The following is a 19,949-nucleotide window of genomic DNA, read 5'->3' as shown; positions in this document are numbered from 1 at the left end:
TCCTCCCATTACTTCACAGTAACTGAGGTATAATTTATGGGATGCTGAAAGTAGAAAAGTCTCTTGCAAATTAATTTTGTTTGGTGGAAACTGATAATGGTATGAGAGAAGTGGCTCTTGCCATTTGATCCAGGATCCTGGAGAGCTATGCCTAAGATTTTTTTTTTCCTGTTTACTCAGTGTATAATTTAATACAATTATTTGTAAACTGGAGGCCGAGACTTATTATATAAAAATGGCATATAGTGGATATGAAAGAGAAAGAAGTGTGAGTTGGAGTGAATCTGGTCAGCGGAACTGTATCTTTGTTGCACAAAAGGTATGAATATAATTTCTTTTTCTTGGCTGGCCTAGGGTGGCTGCAAGATGAGTGGCTCTGATAGCCAAGCAGATGACAAAAAATATATTTTTCAAAAATCTTCCAATAATACTATAGGGCTCTGGTAACATAATTTTAATAGTCTACATGACTCTAGAAATAGAAATACCATCGCTTCTCAAAAGGAAAAACTAAAAACTAAAATGAAAATTCTAGTTCCTGTGAGAAAGTGCTAGAAGTGATCACTTAAAAACAAACAAACAAACAAACAAACAAACAAACAAACAAAAAAGGGGCTCCTGGCTGGCTCAGGCAATACGGCATGTAGGACTCTTGATCTTGGGTCATGAGTTCGAGTCCCATGTTGGGCATAGAGATTACTTTACAACATTTAAAAAATCAAACAAAAAACAGAAGTATGTTGCTATTTTTTTTTAATTAATATTGCTCCCTGAACACAAAAATAAGATAGTATTGCAAAAATGACTATAAAACTGTGAGGCCATTAGGGGTAGCTGAACTGAAATATCAGAACACTTTTGTTTCTTTAAAACAAAACTTGGGGGAAAAAAAAACTAAACTAGAATGTTGGAGTAAAATTTTTTTTCAAGTTATGACATATTTTAAATATATAATGAATACCCATATACTTGCTACTTAGCTTGATCGAATCTCAACATTTTCTCTATCTGTTTTGGATTTATTGTTTTGTAAAAGAAATGGAACAGTTTAAGTTTCCTGTATCTTTCCTTCCACCCTCTCCAGAAATAACATGTTAATGAACTTGATATTTATTTCCAGGAATTTCTTTATAATTTGATAAACAAATAAATACCCATAAGCAACTTGCTTATCATGTTTATAAACTCTATATAAATTGTAAGATAATGTAACATGAGAAAAACCATACTTACTTATTCATTCAACTATTTTAGAATATTTAAGTTCTTTCCGAATCTTTGCTGTTACAAAAGATGTTGCTTCTATAATATATCCAGAAGTGGAACTGCTGGCTTGTAGAATATGAACACTTTGAAGCTTACTTAATATTGACAAATTGCCCTAGAGAATGATGACAAGTTACAGTCTACCAGGAGTTCCAGTTTCTACCCATTATCACAAAACTCAGTTAAGAGATTTTTAAATTTTCATCAGTGTGGTTTTAAGTTGCATTTTTAAAATAATAGTTAACTTAAATATCTTTTCCTATGTTTATTGGCCATTTAGCTTTCCTGTGCTGTAAATAGATTGTCCACTTTTATGTTAGATTATTCATTTAAAAAATTTACCTGTAAGAAGTACGTATGTATTTTTTTCTGTATTGCATGTGTCTTGGTCCAAGGCTTGTCTTTCCTCTTGGTGATATTTTGAAACATGAATGTGTTTCAAAACACATGGGAAAATTTATTAATTTTGTTTTGTGCTTTGGTATCTTATATGAGAAATTCTTGCCTATGCTGAGATGAAAAAAAAACAAACAAAAAAACCCCAAACCCCATAAACGCTATATTTTCTTCTTACAGTTTTAAAGCTATGGTTGAAAATACCTAGATCTTTAGTTGTCCTGAAATTTATTTTGGCTCATGTGAGATTAAGATTTAACTTTATTTAAATTTAGTGTTTTCCCACATGAGTAACCACCTCTGTCTTTGATTTTGGGGATGCCACCATGGATTTTTTTTTTTTCTTGGATCTCTACTTTATTTCATTGGTCAGATAAGGCAAGTTACCCCCTACCTCTGCATTGTTCTTCTTAAACTTCTATTTTAAATTATGTGTTATTATATATGAATTATATATGGATTCTTAATTTTGAGTTTAATAGCCACTTGTTAACTTACACAAGCAATTGTATTGGTATTTTAACAGGAACTGTATTTTTTAAATTGTATTTAATATGTAGATTAATCTGGAGAAACCAACATTTGTATATTATTTAGTATTTCCATCCATGAACATTGTATATCTCTTCATTTATTTCAGGACTTTTGAATGCTGTTTAATAATGTTTGACAATTTTCTATATAAAGCACATCTTTTGTTAGAGCTATTCCTGAGTACTTTATATTATTTGTGCTTATTGTGAATGGGATCATCTCTTATGTTTTTCCAAATGGTTACTGTGAATATATATATATATATATATATATATATACATACACATACAGTAATGCTTTTGATTTTTGCATGCTCATCTTGAGAAGAAAGCTTTTATGGCCAAGTTGCAATATTTACCAGCACAAATTTTTATTAAATAAATTTGACATTCATTCCAATTCAGCTAAAGTCATGGTTGTCTAATGGTTGTTTAAAGATGAGTTAATAATGACCTGCACAAGAAAAAAACATTACCTGTCTAGGAGTGCTGACAAAAACATTGCCGATCTGTTGCTTTAAGATCATTACATTTTAATAGATCCAATTTGGTGAAGACTTAACAACTCCATCTAGTAGTAGTTTGAAGTTCTAAGTGAATTGGCAAATGCACTTCCAGGTTTTACTGGATAGCTATGTGTGTTTGAAATATCATGATAATAATCAATAACCTTATTGGAAATGTCAAGAGAAAGCAAGGATTAATTGACACACCAAAATTAATTATACCTGTTATCTTAAGTGTTGTTGATTTCAAGATTATTTTTATTTTATTTTTTAAAAAAGATTTTATTTATTTATTCATGACAGAGAGAGAGAGAGAGAGAGAGGCAGAGACCCAGGCAGAGGGAGAAGCAGGCTCCATGCAGGGAGCCTGGTGTGGGACTTGATCCTGGGTCTCCAGGATCACACCCTGGGCCGAAGGCAGGCAGGCGCTAAACCACTGAGCCACCCAGTCTGCCCAAGATTAGAGTGAGGTATACTTACAGAGAATATTATGTACAACCTCCCATGCTAGAGCCAAGTTGTGTATATACAGATTTAATTTTATCATATTCAATCCATACGACCTTTATAATAATAGGATCCTCACAGTCTCTACCCCATGAGGACTGACTTATAGTTAAGGACCCTTTAAAATTAGACCTAGTTTTATATTTTACTAATTAGAATTTTTTCTTTGTGTAGGAAATAAGAGAGTTTTGTGCATTGGGACAACTTGGTAATCATCTGAAGAAAGTATATTTAACTCTTAAAATACACTCAAGATATATTTAAAATTTATAGGTACAGAAAAAGTTTTTTAAGACTTATTTGTTTAGAGAGAGAGAGAGAGCACAAGCAGGGTAAGGGGCAGAGGGGAAGGGAGAGAAAGAATCTTAAGCAGAGTCTGAGTGGAGTGTGAAGCTGGACACGGGGCTCTATCCCATGACCCTGAGATGTGACCTGAGTCAAAACTAAGAGTTGGATGCTTCACCATCTGGGAGTGCCACCCAGGCACTCCCACAAGGCTTTAAAAGTATACTATGAAAGCTTATTTAATTTTGAAGTGGGGAGGACCTTTCTAACGATAGATGGAACCTCCAAGAGTAGAGGTTGATTAAAAACTTCTGTAGAACAATGAAAAAATTAAATTAAAACAATAGTGGTATATCTTTGGTAAAAATTTAAAATTGATGATGTCCTGTGTTAATATAGGTTAAGGGTGAAGACATCAAGTATAGTCTTTATTATACTGCTACCTGAGAATATACTTGGAATAAACTTTCTCAAGGGAAATTTGACAATGCTATCAAAAGCCTTAAAAAAAATTTTACCCCAGAAATTCAGAATAATTATAGACATGCAACAAAGAAATGATTACAACAATATTCTTTATAGCACTATTTAAAATATTCAAAAATTGTAAAAAATATAAATGTCCATCAGTAGGCAAATTGGGAAACTAATTATTAGAGTATACACTTAGAGTAGAATTCTATGCTATTATTAACCCTAATGCTACAGAATAATATTTAAAGGCACGTAAAATATTTTTAAATATTTAATTATGTAATTATACCATTAAGAGGAGAGTTATTCTCAGAATATATTAAATGAAAAGCAGTTGCATTACAAATCAGTATGTTTTCATTTTTTACAATATTTGTTTTTGTTCTTTTGCAAAAAACAGAATTGAAATTCAAGAGAGCTTATATTCTGAATTGTTATGTTATGGGCTGAATGTTTATGTCTCCCCCCCAACACACAAGATATATATGTTGAAGCCCTAGTCGACACAGTGATGGTATTTGGAGGTGTAACATTTGTGTAACTGGGGCTAGATGAGGTCATGATGGGAGTAGTGCCCCATAAGAAGAGACACCAGAAAGTCTGTTTTCGCTCCATCATGTGAGGACATTGTGAGAAGAAGGTAGCGATCTAAACGAGGAGGAGAGGTCTGACTAGGAATCAAGTTGGCCAGCCCTTGATAATGGTATTTCTGGTCTCTAGAAATGTGAGAAAATAGGTTTCTGTTGTTTAAGGCACCTAGTCTGTGGTATTTTGTTATGGCGGCCCAAGCAGACAGTAATACATACGAGGTGATCAGATTTTCTTTTCTTCTTTTTTCTGCTTCTCTGTATTTGATTTTTCCCACTGAGCACACTATATTTATAATTTTAAAAGGTATTGTAAAATATATGAAGCAGTATTAGAGAAAATTTCCAATGCATACAGATTATTCAGTGAGAAACTCATCATTAGTAAAAACTGTTATTCAAACCTAGTTTGTGATTACCTTGCCATATCTTCATGAATCCTCTCCATACACTAATTATTTGGCTTACAATTAGATTTAACAAAACAGACTGAATCTTTTTTTGGCTATGAATGTCAAAGATTGATTGGGTTTCTAAATATACCACTGAAAAAGTTTTATTTTCTTCTCACCTAACTACTCTACAGTTATTATTTGGAGACACTGACCATTTTAATCATTATATTTCCAATTAGAGTGAGTAATTAGCATTCTGTCTTAGGATTGCATGCCTAATAACAGTGAAATTATGATTTTTTTGCATTATAAGGCATATTCTAATTATCTTACCCATCCATCCCATTTTCCTCCTAAGAATTCCTAAGAATTTCCTCCATCAAATTCCTAAGAAACAAAGTACTCCTTTCTCTTTTGTTACAATGCTATCTAACCATAAACCAGAGGTGAGATCATGAGTTCCTCCACTGTGTCTAGTACACACACACACACACACACACACACACTCTCACACATACTTTTATCAGTTATATTTTTATCATCTCAATATCCCTCACTAACACTAGGGATGATGGTGAGGGGAGAAGCAGGGCTAGAAGTTTGAAGAATGGCAAATGTTCTTTGTGGCAGCAAAGAGTTTGGGGTGTGAGGAAGATGGAGTCCATCTCCAGAATGCTGAGAAATTGGCAGCAAGAAATTCCTCCTCTGGGACAGAAATCCACAGTGTAGACAGCACACTTAAACTGATTAACCCTGTAATATACAGTCATCACTTGAGCTAACTGACAGCTTTGAGCACTCTCCTTACATTGTGGTAATTTCCCACATTGTATGTCTTACCTTCCCAATGAGGAAGCCAAACACTTGCAATCTCAGACTCCCCAGAGTAGGGGGCAGGCACGTGACCTCGTTTCCTCCAACCGGAGGAACTATCCTTTGGAGACAGATCTGGAGAGAGCATGTGAGGAAGCAGATGCGCCTAGGTTTGGGCGCAGTCCAGGTGGTGGGGGATCCAGTTCCCAGGGCGGGGAATGGCGGTGCTTCTGGAACCCAGTTCTGAGCAGCACGGGTGCCAGGTGTCAGTGGTGTTTCTGCCGGAAAAGGAGTGGTTGACCATTGCTCATGGATGTTCAGATTTATTGTTGGATCCTCTGGCCCTGCCAGACATTCTATGAATTGTCTAATATCCTTGCATCAATTCCTTTTCCGCTCAAATTTGCAAGTGTGGATTCTGTAGATCGCAATTAAGCACTTTGCCCCATATATCATCCCAGTCATGATGCTCTCTCCCTCCTCACAGCAAAACAGAACAAAACAAAGCCCAACCCTAGTAAAATTTCACTGTTCATTGTTTAATTACTACCAAGACCAACCAGATTTATAGATATTAATATAAAAATTTTAAATGTAAATCATTGCTGTTTATTTATTTACAGAGCTTGTTGGCCAAAGCTTCCTCTAGCTCTCTGCAGTAATCAGCAGAATTCATTCTTCCTTTTGCCTCGATTCCAAGGATTCAAACAGAACCTGTGAAGTTGACAACTTCCTTATTTGACACATGTTTGATCTCTGCAGAACCTCTATTCATTTACTGGGTGCTTAACCACTTATTTCCCTGAAATTCAACTTCACATTGCACACAGTGTTGACTCTCACATGAAAAACCTAGGGATCAGCCCAAAAAAATCTTCAGTGTGAACATGAACACCGCAGGCGAGTATTTTTACTAGGAGCAATGTGCATCCAGGATAAAGGAAGAAAGGATACCGAGGGGGGTGGGGAATCAACCAAAATACATTAACTAGTTAGAGACCACTGCACTCAACAATAGATGAGCATCCGATTCAAGTGGTTGAAATCAGAAACTTTTCCCCAGCTGTACTGAGATACATTTGGCATAAAACACTGCATAAGTTTAAGGTGTACAACATATTTCATATACCTATATATTGCAAAATGTAAAGCTGGAATTTAAAGAGATTGTGAAAAAAAAGGGAAAAAAGTAATAAAAAAAATAAAGAGGTTGTGGCATCATATATTAGAGCGGGTTATATCCCAAATATGGGATAGAGTGGTTATATCCCAAATATGGGATAGAGTGGTTATATCCCAAATATGATTTTTATTTTTCACTTGGAATAGTACACCGCATAAACACGTATATTTTATGAAGGTTGTTTTTAAAGTTTATTGGACATTTAGTAAAGGCCAGCACTAAGACCTTGCATCCTGGAACTCACTTATTCATCCTGACAGCACAAGGCAGACAGATATTGTTAACCCTGTTTTAGAGACAAGGTGGTTCCCAGAGAGGTTAATGGATTATCCAAGGTGCTACAACTCCTGGATGACAGAGGCAGCACCTGTCCCCAGGTCTGTTAGACGCCCAAGCTCCCTGCGCCCAGTCATGAAGCGCCAGGGGAGTATCGCTTTGGGTCCCACGGTAAATGCCAGAAGCAGGGCCGGAGATTCTAACAGGCCGCGATGCAGCGGCGTCGCTGTTACACGGACACGGACAAGGCTGGCAAGGCGGCAGATGTCACGGGCCATTGCTTGGTGTCCGAGAAGAGAAGAGAAGAGAATGAGGAAACACATCTTAGAAGCAAAAAAAACCTAAAACCAAAAATCCACCCCAAGACTGAGGGTGCGGGTATGTGTGCGCTACGGTTTTAAGGGGTCGGGAAGCTGGACCCCATTCACAGGCGCGCGGGCTGCCTGGCTTCCCATCTCACAGCCGCTTAGGGCGCACGTGGGCCCTGGGGTTACTGGAGTTTGTCTTTCGCAGTATTTTTTCAGCAGTCCCTGAAAGCGGCTACGTTGTTTTCATGATAAAAAAGGAGACAAGGAGGAGTCACAGCCAGGAGCAGGGGGTTCGGGGCACCCCAGGGCCGCCTCCGGGCGCCTGCTGAGCCGCCTCAGCCGAGGAGGCCGAGGCCAAGGCCGGGCGCCCCGGGCCCACAGCGTGCGGAGGGCGGGGAGGAGGGCGCGTGGCTGCTCCCAGGGCGAGCAGGCCCTGGCACCCTGGGCGTCTGGCCCAGCGACGGTGGTCTCTCCACCCGGGGTCCCTCGCCTCACACCCCACAGGCCGGCCTCGCCAGCGGCGCCTCCCGGGTCTGTCCGGCGAGCGGCCGCCGCGGCCTCTCAGGCCCTGACCCCGGTCACAGGAGCTGCCAGGGCCGCTCGGGATGGGGGGCCCGGAGGGGCGGCCGCTGGGCCCGGGCCCGGGCCCTGGCCTGGGGACAGCGCCTTGGACGGACAGAGGACGTGGGGGGTGAGGCCCAGAGAGCAGGCCGCTCGAGGCAAGGACGACCACCGTCACAGGCCCCTGGAGTGTCCCCAGGTGAGGCCGCCACAGGCCAGGCGTCCGCTGCAGGCCACGGCCCCTTGTCCCGGGAGCCCCAGCTCCCCAGCCAGCTATTCGGGCTAAGAGCCTCAGGGTGCTCAGGTGCCCCGACTCGGCAGACGCTTGGGCTCGGGCCCTGAGGAGGGGCCTGGGCACGTTGGGTGAGAAGTGACAATATGTCATATTCCAGATTGGACAGTAGACGACCACGCGGCTGTCACCTTGGTCTCCAGCTTTCTTGGATTGCCTGCATTGGGCAAAACTGTTCACGTATCATGAACGGTCCTTTGAAAAGACCCGTAAGAGGAGGAAGGGAAATGTCCAAGGGCCTCGAGAGAGCCTGGGAACGGTCCTGCAGTGCTGGCTAGCCACCTGGGTCCGGAGACACGGCGGGCAGGACCTGGGCGCAAACCACAAGGCTGAGCTGCTCCTACGTTCTTGGCCTTCAGCCATGATGGGATGATGGGTGTCTGTTGTCTTGAAGGTGCTAAATTTGGGGCTCATGTGCCATATAACAACATGCGACAAATACCAGAGCAGCACAGGCTCCTCAGGGAGGACGTTCACGTTACCACCTGACAGGGAGGAGCAGGCAAGGCCACTGGGCAGAGCCAACTTAGGGAGCGGGGGAGGAGCGTGCTGCTGAGAAACCTGGCTCTGGGGCCTCAGCAATCGCTTGTTGAATGGATGAACCTCAGGTGTTCCGACCTCCCTTATGAATCTCTAGCCAAAGACCTACTCTGGATCTTCAACCAGGCCTCAAGGAGGGTCGGCACTCTGTGGTTTTGGGTGTCTCCATTACGACTCTTGGGTCGTATGACCCTGAACGCCTACACCTGGCGGCAACAACCCTGGGTGCAAGTGTGTGGGTGGCCACCTATGTGGGGAGCGCTCTGAAGTGAATCCTGACGGCTGTATCTCAACACCATTGGGCTTTGACCTATCCATAGGTTCTCACTGGTGGTTTTTGAGTTCCTACTGGGACTTGGCCTCCCGTCTACACCCAATGTGTAGGGTGGCTAACATTTTAGACTGTGCTGACGCCCTGCTACACATCTCATATGGATTCCGTTGTTGATCTTTATGACAGTCTTGTTGCACGTCATGGTAATACTTGCGTTAGGCACAAGGAAGCGGAGGCAAGAAAGGCTGTACGTCGTCCGGGGCCATAGGCGTCTTAGGTGGTGGAGGTAACGTTTGGATGTGATCGGTCTGCCGTGCCGTCAGTGCCTGTGAGGGGATTTGCCACCTGTAGACGTGCGACTTCTGCAAATGCAGCATAGTTTGGAAGGTGTCAGAGGCCTCACATGGAACCCCTCACTCTGATTGATTGCAATACTCAAGCAAAGCATCCGAATTCACCTTATCAAATCTACAGCTTAAAGCATTCTACAAGAAGAAAATGGTAAGTACGTCGTTTAAACACACACACACACACACACACACACACACAAGACCGTAAGTGGGAGGAAAAATGGCTTTCTTATCAATGTCCAAATTTCTTACACTTTGTCTAAAATTACACACTATGCTGTACCTCTTCACGCTCTATCCCACTGCTGTGGGCTTCATGATAGAATGCTTCAATTTGCTCCACGTATAATATCTTCGCACCACTGTTTTCTGTAATTTATACCACATGCTGTCCACTTCCTTGTACTATTTTATTCAGGAGAGCACTTTGGATATCAGTTTCTATGAAAGATGTTATTTGAAATGAAGTCATATTGCAAGCTGCATTATAACAATTTCCTTCTTTGCTTTGCTCCTGCTTCATCTTACACAGTCACCCTGACGTCGGATGCAGCGCTGAAATCTAAATGGAACGAGTGTTTGCAATTGATGCTTATGTATGACTTATTTAATCTGCTGCCAGAGTGATCCACTGTTGAGTTCTCTGTTCTCAATATCCTCCGAGGCCTGTTCTGACATCGATCTTACTAGTTTCATGGAGAAAATCCATGATTTTTGTACTATGTGCATCGTTGTAAGTTAAGTGTAAGTGGGCCAGTCATTCTGGCTTTGGGATAATGTCCTACGATGCTACTTACTAACATGGAATAATTACGGGAAGAGTAGAAAAGTCCGTCAGACCTCAGTCATGCAGGGATAATTGCCTTCGTGCTCTGTGTCTGCTCCTTTTTTCCCATTGTGTCCTTGGGTCTTTCATTCATTCCAATGTTTCACGTTGGTCTTTTGAGAAATGAGACACAGAGGAAGAAAAATTGAACTTGTCCCACTTGAGTGACTTTTTGGCAGCTCTTGTTAAGGACACCACCACCACCACAACAACAAAAAGACAACATTACTTTGAGGACCAAAGTGAAGCTGGTGCCTGAAATTTGCATGCTTTCTTAGATTTATGATTCTCTGGATTTGAGTACACACATCAATCATATTTCAAGGTACTGAATAAATACGGCCTAACTATTTTGCTAGGAGGGCTCTGCTGATAGCCAATCACAAGAAAGATAACAATAATATTATTATTTATAAGAAAAAAAAGGCATTCTAATGTCTTTTTTGGCAGAGAAGAGATTCGCCAAGAAGGTAGACAGCACGCAAGATCTTTCTGGGTTATCATTCCTCGGTTCCCGTGCTGCAGGCTCTAGGTGTGGAAGCTGTCCCGTGGTTAAGGCTTAGGCCCCTCCCTGCCCTGCTGCCCGAGCACTTTGTCTGTGGTGATTTGCTGGCAGTGATGTGCATGGCTCACGCCTAAACTACAGCGTACACGCTTTAAGGGTGGACAGAGGTTTTGGTTATCTTTTGTTCTCTCCACCCCACTTGTAGAAAGAAGGTGTCAGGAAGTACCCCAATAACGAGACTTTAATTTTATTTCTTATTCTCTATATTATTATGCAATTTATTAGTAAAATACTATCAATGTACAAATAGCTGTGGATTGTCCCAGTTAGTCTTTGAAGTCAGGCAACCTAGAGCTGCAGGAGGTCTCAGACCTCCTCTAACCCAAACCCAGATTTCCTGAGGTCTTGAGTGGAGACTGCCATCTACTGGCACGGTAGGCATGATCTTGGGCAAGCCATCCACCCGCGCCGAATTTAAATTTTCTCTTTTAAGAGAACCAGAAGGGTGTACCTTCCGCGGTGGCTGTGAACATGCCACGAGGTGATCGGTGCAGAGGGCCTTGTAAAACTGCAAGTGCTCTATCAATGTTAGTTCAGGAAACTGGGGCTTTGAGAGGGTAGGGGGCTGCTCCGGGGTGCATGTGCGGGCCAGCTGGTGCAGGGCCAGGGTTCTTCGGGTGGAAGAGCCTCACTCAGTAAAACTAAATGTGGAATGAGAGGGAAGGTGCGTTTCAAGCAGATCGTGGCTTAGCTTGGCACGTGCCCAGCATATCCTCACCACCCTGCCTGCTGCTACCCTGAACCATAGCCATTAAAGTTGAGAGTTTTGAAAAATAAAACTGACCTCCAGGCTATTACTCCATAGCCTCACTTGTGGGTGACAGGTGGGATGGGGTGATAGCTTGGAGCCCCACGTCTCCTGAGGCGGGTGATGCGTGTGAAGGTACCTGGGTAAACAGCAGGGAGCCGTGTAAAGGCCACTGTTGCTGCCCCCGCTTCCTCCAGGTAACTTTCTATTGCCTTTCTCCCATCAGGAAGAAGAAAAATAATTCTCATGCAAATTACACATTAAGTCACCGCAACAGCCTAGTATAAAAGTTTCGGGGGGGAAATAACATTGATTTTTTTCCCCCAGCATGGTGACCCCATTAAATCTTCCTTTCATGACACACATTTCATTTTCAAAAATTCTCCATTTTATTCTTTTAATTTCTTTCAGAGACCATTACTGTGTATTTGTTATTACGTTTTGGTCCTGCCCTGGGTCCTACTGTTAATCATTTTGTTTGTTTCTTCTCATTAACCTGGACCATATACTCTTTTTTTATCCTACCACCTGAGTAACTCCTTCCCTCCCTCCACACCCGCCAAACTTGGGGCATCTTATAAATAAGTGCTCTGAATTAAGACAAATTCTTTCAGGACTTCCTCAGTTGCCCTTTGGGAAGATAGCTGAGATTCTGAATCTCGTGTTTCTCTTTAAGAGAATTACAATAAAAGAAAACCGTCCTGGATCGTAACTCTTATTCCTCCCCAATTTATGGCGCTCCCTCTGCAGAAGGAAAGAATCCATAAAGAATCTCAAATAAACACCTAATAAAAGAAATTTAGTTCACATTACAATACTAGAATACCAGATGGTGGAATTTAAGTATTATTCAACTACTGTTTATCCTACCCAGTGCTCATTTTGAATTCAACATTTTTGAGAATTATTCATGGAGCCATGGTTGTATTTCATGCAGATAACAAGCTTAGTTTGGAGTGAATTACCAGAATGCACCCATAATTTCCATACTTCCTTGGTTATTGTTAATTTGGATTGCAACTATTAGTTAAAGTTGAGAGGCTTTCGAAAGCAAATTGACATCAAGCTATTGTGGACAATAATTTGTTCAGCAATCTGCGGGGAGGGCAAATCATTAAGTTTTACAGGGTGGAGGGACTCACCAAAGAATGTGATGTTCCATCTGCCAAAGCTGAAAAACACAACTGCTTGATGAGCATGTTTCTTGCTCTGTAGCAGCCTGCCCACTGAGCAGGCAATTATTCTTGCTTTTATCTAATGGCTGTGGCGTAACTTTTAAGTGAAAGTAAAATGCAATTTCATCTTCCAACACCTCCCCATGTGAATGAATAAAAGATCAACAGAGCTGTCTCTAACACAGCACACTTCCCCAGGTAAAGTCAAAGGGCCATTTGACTTGATCACTAGGACACACATGGCAAGTGTAGATTACGGGGCTCCTTCCATGTCTGGTTCCCACCACACACTTGTATTTTAGTCATCTTGTGTTAGGGAAAATGACAAATTTTCCTGTTCCTTAAAAGAACAACATCCACTCCAAGGCTAAAAGCTAATGCTTTGACAGTTTGAAGAGTTTTCACCCTACATTTAAAATTAATCTTTGAACAAAAAAAGCTAAATTCACTATGACACACCCCAATGCCAAAAAAAAAAAAAAAAAAAAAGAAAAAGAAAAAAAAGAAGCTTTTACAGAGAGAAACAGGGCTTCAAAATCTCTTTCTGATTTTATTATTGGATTTTCCAAATTCTGAGATCAACAGAAATTGAAGGGACTTTTCTAGCAATCAGCCTACAAGTCATCATTATTGCTCCCCATTGTTGAACATTTACTATGTCCCAGCATACTCATGCAGGGAGCTTCACACCCATGATCTCATTTAACTCCTACAGTGACCCTGCAAGGGATTCTCATTTCACGAATGAGGAAACAGCCTTAGAGAGGCTAGTAAGTATTCAGCTGAAATTCCTACTTGGCATTGTCTGACTTGAGAGCTCGTGCTTTGATCGCTAACAGCGTATCTCCCTCTTGAGCAGAGTAGATGTGAAGTTATATGTGAAAGTTAATACTTGCATTTTATTCTTGATTTTTAAAAAATATTTCATTTATTTATTTAAGAGAGAGAGAAAGAGAGCAAGAGAAAGAGAGAGAGAGGGAGAAGCAGACTCCCCACTGGAAAGGGAGCCCGACGCAGCCTTGACCCCAGGACCCTGGGATCCTGACCCAAGCTGAAGCCAGATGCTGAATTGATGGAGCCACCCAGGTGTCCCAATTATTACATTTTAAAAGTGGCATCACAGAGAGGACAGCATACTTTATTTTTTAAAAAATGCCTAATGAAAAGTATACCTTGGTTGCATCTCTGTGCCGAGCTCCAGTCCTGTACCATTCGCAACGCTTTATGGGGAGCATCTAACTACTAACACACTCTCATGGAAAAGAGCGTACGTTATGCCTTTGTTAAATGGCTCCCTACGTTCCCTCTAAGCCTGAAGTTATTCATTCATAAGACGAATGATCATAGTACTTACATCATGTTGGGAGGTAACTCCACGAGCGTCCTGCATTTCTGTGCGTCCTGGCTGCAGAGGCACTGGCCACCTCTCCTCTGGCCTACTGTTTAAGAAGGATGTCTGGAGAGTAAACTGCCTCAGGCGACAGTGACAGTGTCTCCCTCTCAAGCAAAGAGTGGCATGATTACTGTTTATTTTAAAATATTCAGTTTCCCTAAATTCAGGGCTCCTTTCCTATGATGTACATATGTGTCACCTGACCTTCTTTCTGTCATCCTGCGGGAACTGGGGCTTAGAGGACTGGCCCAAGAGAATGCTGATATTCTGGTTTCTGCTACTTCTGTGGGTCATGAAGTCCTTTGTCTCTGACTCAAGAGTCTTATGTCTTCTGCCAGTGTCCACAACGCTGGTGCAGGTCACCTTATTAGCTTGCAGGTAGGGTGACATCTCAAACCCTTCACGATTCTCGACACCTCATATAGCTGTGGCAATTAAATGAGACACTATGTGTAGAAAACTTGGTGGCTGGCACATAGAAAATACTAAATACACATTGGATATTGAGGTTATTACTAGCTCAGGAAAAAAAAGCAGTACATAACTGGTTCATTAATAATAAAGGTATTTTGATATTTTATATGCGTTAATTTCAAATTCCTTTTTTATGTGATCAACTAATAGTAACTTTCTTTCATATACGCTGTAGTTAATTCAGTCGGGACTCCGGGAGGGTCAAGTAAATTCTGCAAAGATAGGGTTCATGAATTTTTTGCCTCTTATGGCTAGGGCAGTTGGTACAGAAATAATTCTGAGGGAATATTTTCCAGTTAGGTCTTGCAGTGTTCTGATCGAATATTGGGAGAAAATTAATGAACCAATCGTACAAGTGCCATTCAATAGACTGACAAAGTTTAACGACTCAAAAGTCCCAAAGCCCATGGTTCTTTATGTACATGATCTGAGGAACCCCGAAAACATTATTTTTAAACCATCTGTGAACCATATAACTTACTGGTGCAAAAATGAGTTAAGAAATACAAGTGAGGGTGGTTGTACCTGGGTGGTTCAGTTGGTTAAGCGTTCAGCTCTTGATTTCGGCTCAGGTCATGATCTCAGGCTTATGAGATCAAGCCCCAAATTGGCTCCGTGCTGGGTGTGGAGCCTGCATAGTATTCTCTCTCTCTCCTTCCCTCTGTCCCTTGTCCTCCCCCCCCCTCCAAAAAAAAGGGAAGAAATACAAATGATAATGTAGCTCTGATAACTATGTAATCTGTCTGGAATTCCTTCTCTATTCCTTCTGTATCTCTTTATTTTAGCTCTACTCTTATTATTGAAAAAAAAAGGAAGGTTCGAATCACTTGCCATCAGGGAAATACAAATCCAAACTACAATGAGATCCCACCTCACCCCAGTGAGAATGGGGAAAATTAACAAGGCAGGAAACCACAAATGTTGGAGAGGATGTGGAGAAAGGGGAACCCTCTTACACTGTTGGTGGGAATGGGAACTGGTGCAGCCACTCTGGAAAACTGTGTGGAGGTTCCTCAAAGAGTTAAAAATAGGCCTGCCCTACGACCCAGCAATTGCACTGTTGGGGATTTACCCCAAAGATACAGATGCAATGAAACGCCGGGACACCTGCACCCCGATGTTTATGGCAGCAATGTCCACGATAGCCAAACTGTGGAGGAGCCTCGGTGTCCATCGACAGATGATGGATAGAGAAGATGTGGTCTACGGATACAGTGGGATATTCCTCAGCCATTAGAAACGACAAATACCCGCCATTTGCTTCGACGTGGATGGAACTGGAGGGTATGATGCTGAGTGAAATGAGTCAGTCGGAGAAGGACAAACATTACATGGTCTCACTCATTTGGGGAATATAAAAAATAGTGAAAGGGAATAAAGGGGAAAGGAGAGAAAATGAATGAAAATATCAGAGAAGGTGACACAACATGAGAGACCCCTAACTCTGAGAAACGAACAAGGGGTGGTGTAAGGTGAGGTGGGCGGGGGGTGGGGGTGACTGGGTGACGGGCACTGAGGGGGGCACTTGGTGGGATGAGCACTGGGTGATATGCTATATGTTGGCAAATTGAACTCCAATAAAAAAAATACAAAAAAAAAAAAAAGGAAGGTTGATTTTGTTTGTTTTGTTTTTTAGTACTGATGGCAAATTGTTTCCCTCCTTATGTCCTCTGCATGTGCTTCTGGTTTTACATGACATGTCTTTGGCAGTTTGAAGATTCCCTACTTTGGGAGTACCGTAACAGCCACCAATTAACTTATGGCTCTGCTTGTCACTGGCAGAGTTCTTCTATCTGTGGGTTACATTTACGTTTTCTTAAAAAATGAGCTGTTCAGTGGGTGAAATTTAAGGAGAAATAGGCCATGTGAATAATTTCAAAGTATCTCATACCATAAGTAAAGGAATACTTAATTCCAAAGGGAAAAATAGTAGCTGTGTGGATGGGGGAATTTGGCAGACACAGCCGTAATCAAGATCAACGTCACCATTATGGCCTACCACGGCATGGGGTGGCACAGCGATGACGGGCATGCCCATTTGTGGTATTCTTTCTAATGATGCATAATCTCAGTCAAAGCATGAGAAAACACTGAACGAACCTAATTTGAGGAACATTCTACAAAATAACTTATCAGTATTCTTCCAAAACCCCAAGGTAATAAAAGACAACCCAACAAAAGACATGTTGGAAACGCTGAGGATTGGAACAGACTAAAGATCTGACAGACAGAATGCAGTGTGGGATCCTGAGTGAGATCCTGGGATGAAAAAAAAAAAAAAAAAAGGACATTAGTAGAAAAACTGTTGTAATCTGAATAAAGCCTGTAGTTAATTGCATCTTTTCAGTGGTAATTTCTTAGTTCAGAGATAAGCACCTCTTATCTCTTTGGTTACGCAAGGTGTTAACGTTAAAGGGCGCCAAATGAGGTGTACATGTGAACTCCGTGCATTGCTTCTCAACTCTTCTAGAAGCCTATAATTATCTTAAAATAAAAAAAAAAACATTCTTTTAGAAAGAAAAAGTGAGTTATTTTTTTCAACCATTATGATAAAAACCTGGTTTTATTTTCCATGCTAGGAAATAAAGTTAAAAGGTGAAAGAATACAACAGATGATTCTTCACAAGCAAGAATAATTACATAACAGCCTGGAGACACAGGAGAGAGCGAGGTCATTTATGGAAGACATTCAGCAAAATGGCATCCACTTTGTTTTGTTCTCTTTTAATGTGTAGGTGTGTGTGTACACAGTCTGTCTCCCCAAATAGATTTGAAGACCGCCTCTCTATTTTCTCACGGGCTGGCTCAGATTTTTATATTTACTAGATGTTCAAAGACTGTTTTGGTTGTTGAGAATGAGAACCAGTGCTCTCTGCTGGCTCAGATCTCATGCACTTTTTTTCCCCCCTGGATGCTGAATATCTGCTCTATAGACTTTATAGTTGTGTATTCAATATAAGGTCTGAGCTAACAATTTTTAAAGAAGAAACAAAAGAAACAAAATTTTTCTTTCACTTCCAATTCACAGTTTCTTTCAGCATTACAAAGTAGGTACACTTAAAGAGGATTGCATAACACATTTTCTTTGCCTAGAAACTGGAAAAATGTTTCATTTCCACTACTCAATTATTTTGAATGTTCATGTTAATAATGAATTAGGGGTAGAAAGAGATAGGTGGGTTTTCATGTTAATAGTGAATAAAATATTTGTGAAAAAAAGTGAAAAAAATAGTGAAAAAAATATTTTTGAGAGACTGGTGTTTTACAAAGGAATCCTTAATCTGCTACCATCTCCTCCTTCAGATGTTTTTTTTTTTCCTTGAAACTCCAACACAGTTTTTCATCATTTCTCATCAGAAGACATTTTTTAAGGATGTTCTGTCCATGTCACTACAACCGAGAGGGACAAAGACGCCTGGCCCCTGACTTCAGGATTTTTTATAATTGAGACAATTTGGTGTCCCACCCATCTCTTCGGCATCCGCTTCTGAGACTATAATTGTGAAACATCTTCCATCTCAATCTGTCACTGATATCTAAAATTTCACCACTGAGATTTCATTCTGTGGTTGCCTCCTAAATACAACCAAAACTTAAAAAGGCAATATGCTGTGAATTCTGCTATTAATTCCCTTCTAACGTGGTAGCTGGCTGAAAGTCATCCTGAATAGGAAGAAAAGAGGGGGCAACAAGAAGCAAGTAGAAAATGGGGAGGGTATGTTAACGGGGGGGGGGGGGGTAGAATTAATAGGACCCAAGGTTATATTTTGGCTTTCCCATTTACTAACTGGTTAACTTTGAATATAATACTTCCTCTCTTTTAGTTCAGTTCCCTCATGTGGTTCAAATGCAAGCAGTGAGCTCGCCTCCCTGGAAGGGTCACATTTCGACGAGCTGAGAAACGTGAAAACACCTAGTCTAGCACCAGAACTGGAGCAGGTGATGAAGGATCTCTATTTTTTTGTTTTTTAAAGTGAAGATAAACGCTGTCCTCTCCCCAGTTTGACTACAGGACCAAAATGTACTAACTCGGAGGTCTCGACACTATCCACAGAGCTTTAAACACAGGACCAGAGGCGTCCTTGGAGCCCCCCTCTTCCAGTTCGTGTCTTGGAGACAGAGGGTAGCTGTGCAGCCTGCCCTTGCCCGGCCTATGCAGGGAGCAAGGGAAACAGCTGCTCGCTCCTTCCCGCCAAGACGTGAGCTCCCCTCTAGGCCCTCTAGGCTGGCTCGACCTGGAAGGCAGCCATGACATGAAGAGAAGGCACGGATGACAGAAGAAAATCTGTGTGACCCGGCGCTGAAGAGGAGCCCCAGGGGAGTCACCAAGGACGACCTGGGCTGGGGAGGCCAGGCAGGGTGAACCTCAAGGGCTTCCCAGAGGCCAAACAGGTTTATGGGGAGTAGAGTCCTATTTCCAGTGTCTGAGGGAGATAAGGGGCCTCTTACTGGGACCTGCTACAGGTCATCGGACTCGTAGGCTCCTCTTTCTTGACCTGGAAGGGTGTTAAGTCCGGCTGCTGTTTGTGCTGCCTCGGAGCAAACACCACGGGGCCCATCTCAATTTTGAGAACAATTTCTGAATAGCATTCTCTTAGCAGCTGAAGGAAGCTTTTCTTGAGAGCCACTTTTAGAATCCAATTTTGCTCTTTTTCAGTAAAAGGACAATTAAAAACAGCAACAGAAAGCAATGCTTATTTTTCTCAGGCTTTTCATGGAGGTTTACTTTATTCATCTGTTTTTACATATTTACTTCAATTTTGTCTCATTATGTAAAACAACACTAACCAGCAAGCACTTCTGTCATCATCTGAGTGTTCTCTTTTGGGGGGGATTTCTTTTAACTGGTATCACCTCTGAATAATCTGGAAAAAAACCCCACCAATTTGAAGAAGCCATCAGAGGAAACCCCATATTATCTTCTGTTTGTCTTCTACAATAGTTGTTCCCTATGCTTAGGAGTGTTTTGAAGTGTGTTGGTGATGAACACACTGTGTTATTACTTTACAGTCATATTATTTTGACCCAAACAGCATCACGTGGTTTGATCACTGACCTTATTTATCAGGTCCCAACACAAAATGACCTTTTCTTGATGTTTTGGGGGGAATACATAAGATGGACATTTAGGGGGTGATCTCCAACCTCAGAATTTATAATCTATGAGTAGAAGTAGATTATCTAGTAAGGGATTTCAATGTTTCCAAAAATCAAGTTTTGCC

The 19,949-nt window shown here is 41.4% G+C and overlaps 1 protein-coding gene across 2 annotated transcripts in view; it reads right to left on the bottom strand.

Moving 5' to 3' along the window:
• PJA2 (praja ring finger ubiquitin ligase 2) overlaps positions 1-19,949 on the bottom strand; it is a 292,291-nt gene that overhangs the window by 109,992 nt on the left and 162,350 nt on the right. The gene's annotated exons all lie outside the window — the stretch shown is intronic.

Source organism: Canis lupus, chromosome 3, assembly GCF_003254725.2.
Source record: "Canis lupus dingo isolate Sandy chromosome 3, ASM325472v2, whole genome shotgun sequence".
NCBI classification, from domain to species: domain Eukaryota; kingdom Metazoa; phylum Chordata; class Mammalia; order Carnivora; family Canidae; genus Canis; species Canis lupus.
This window is presented reverse-complemented; position numbering and strand designations above follow the sequence as displayed.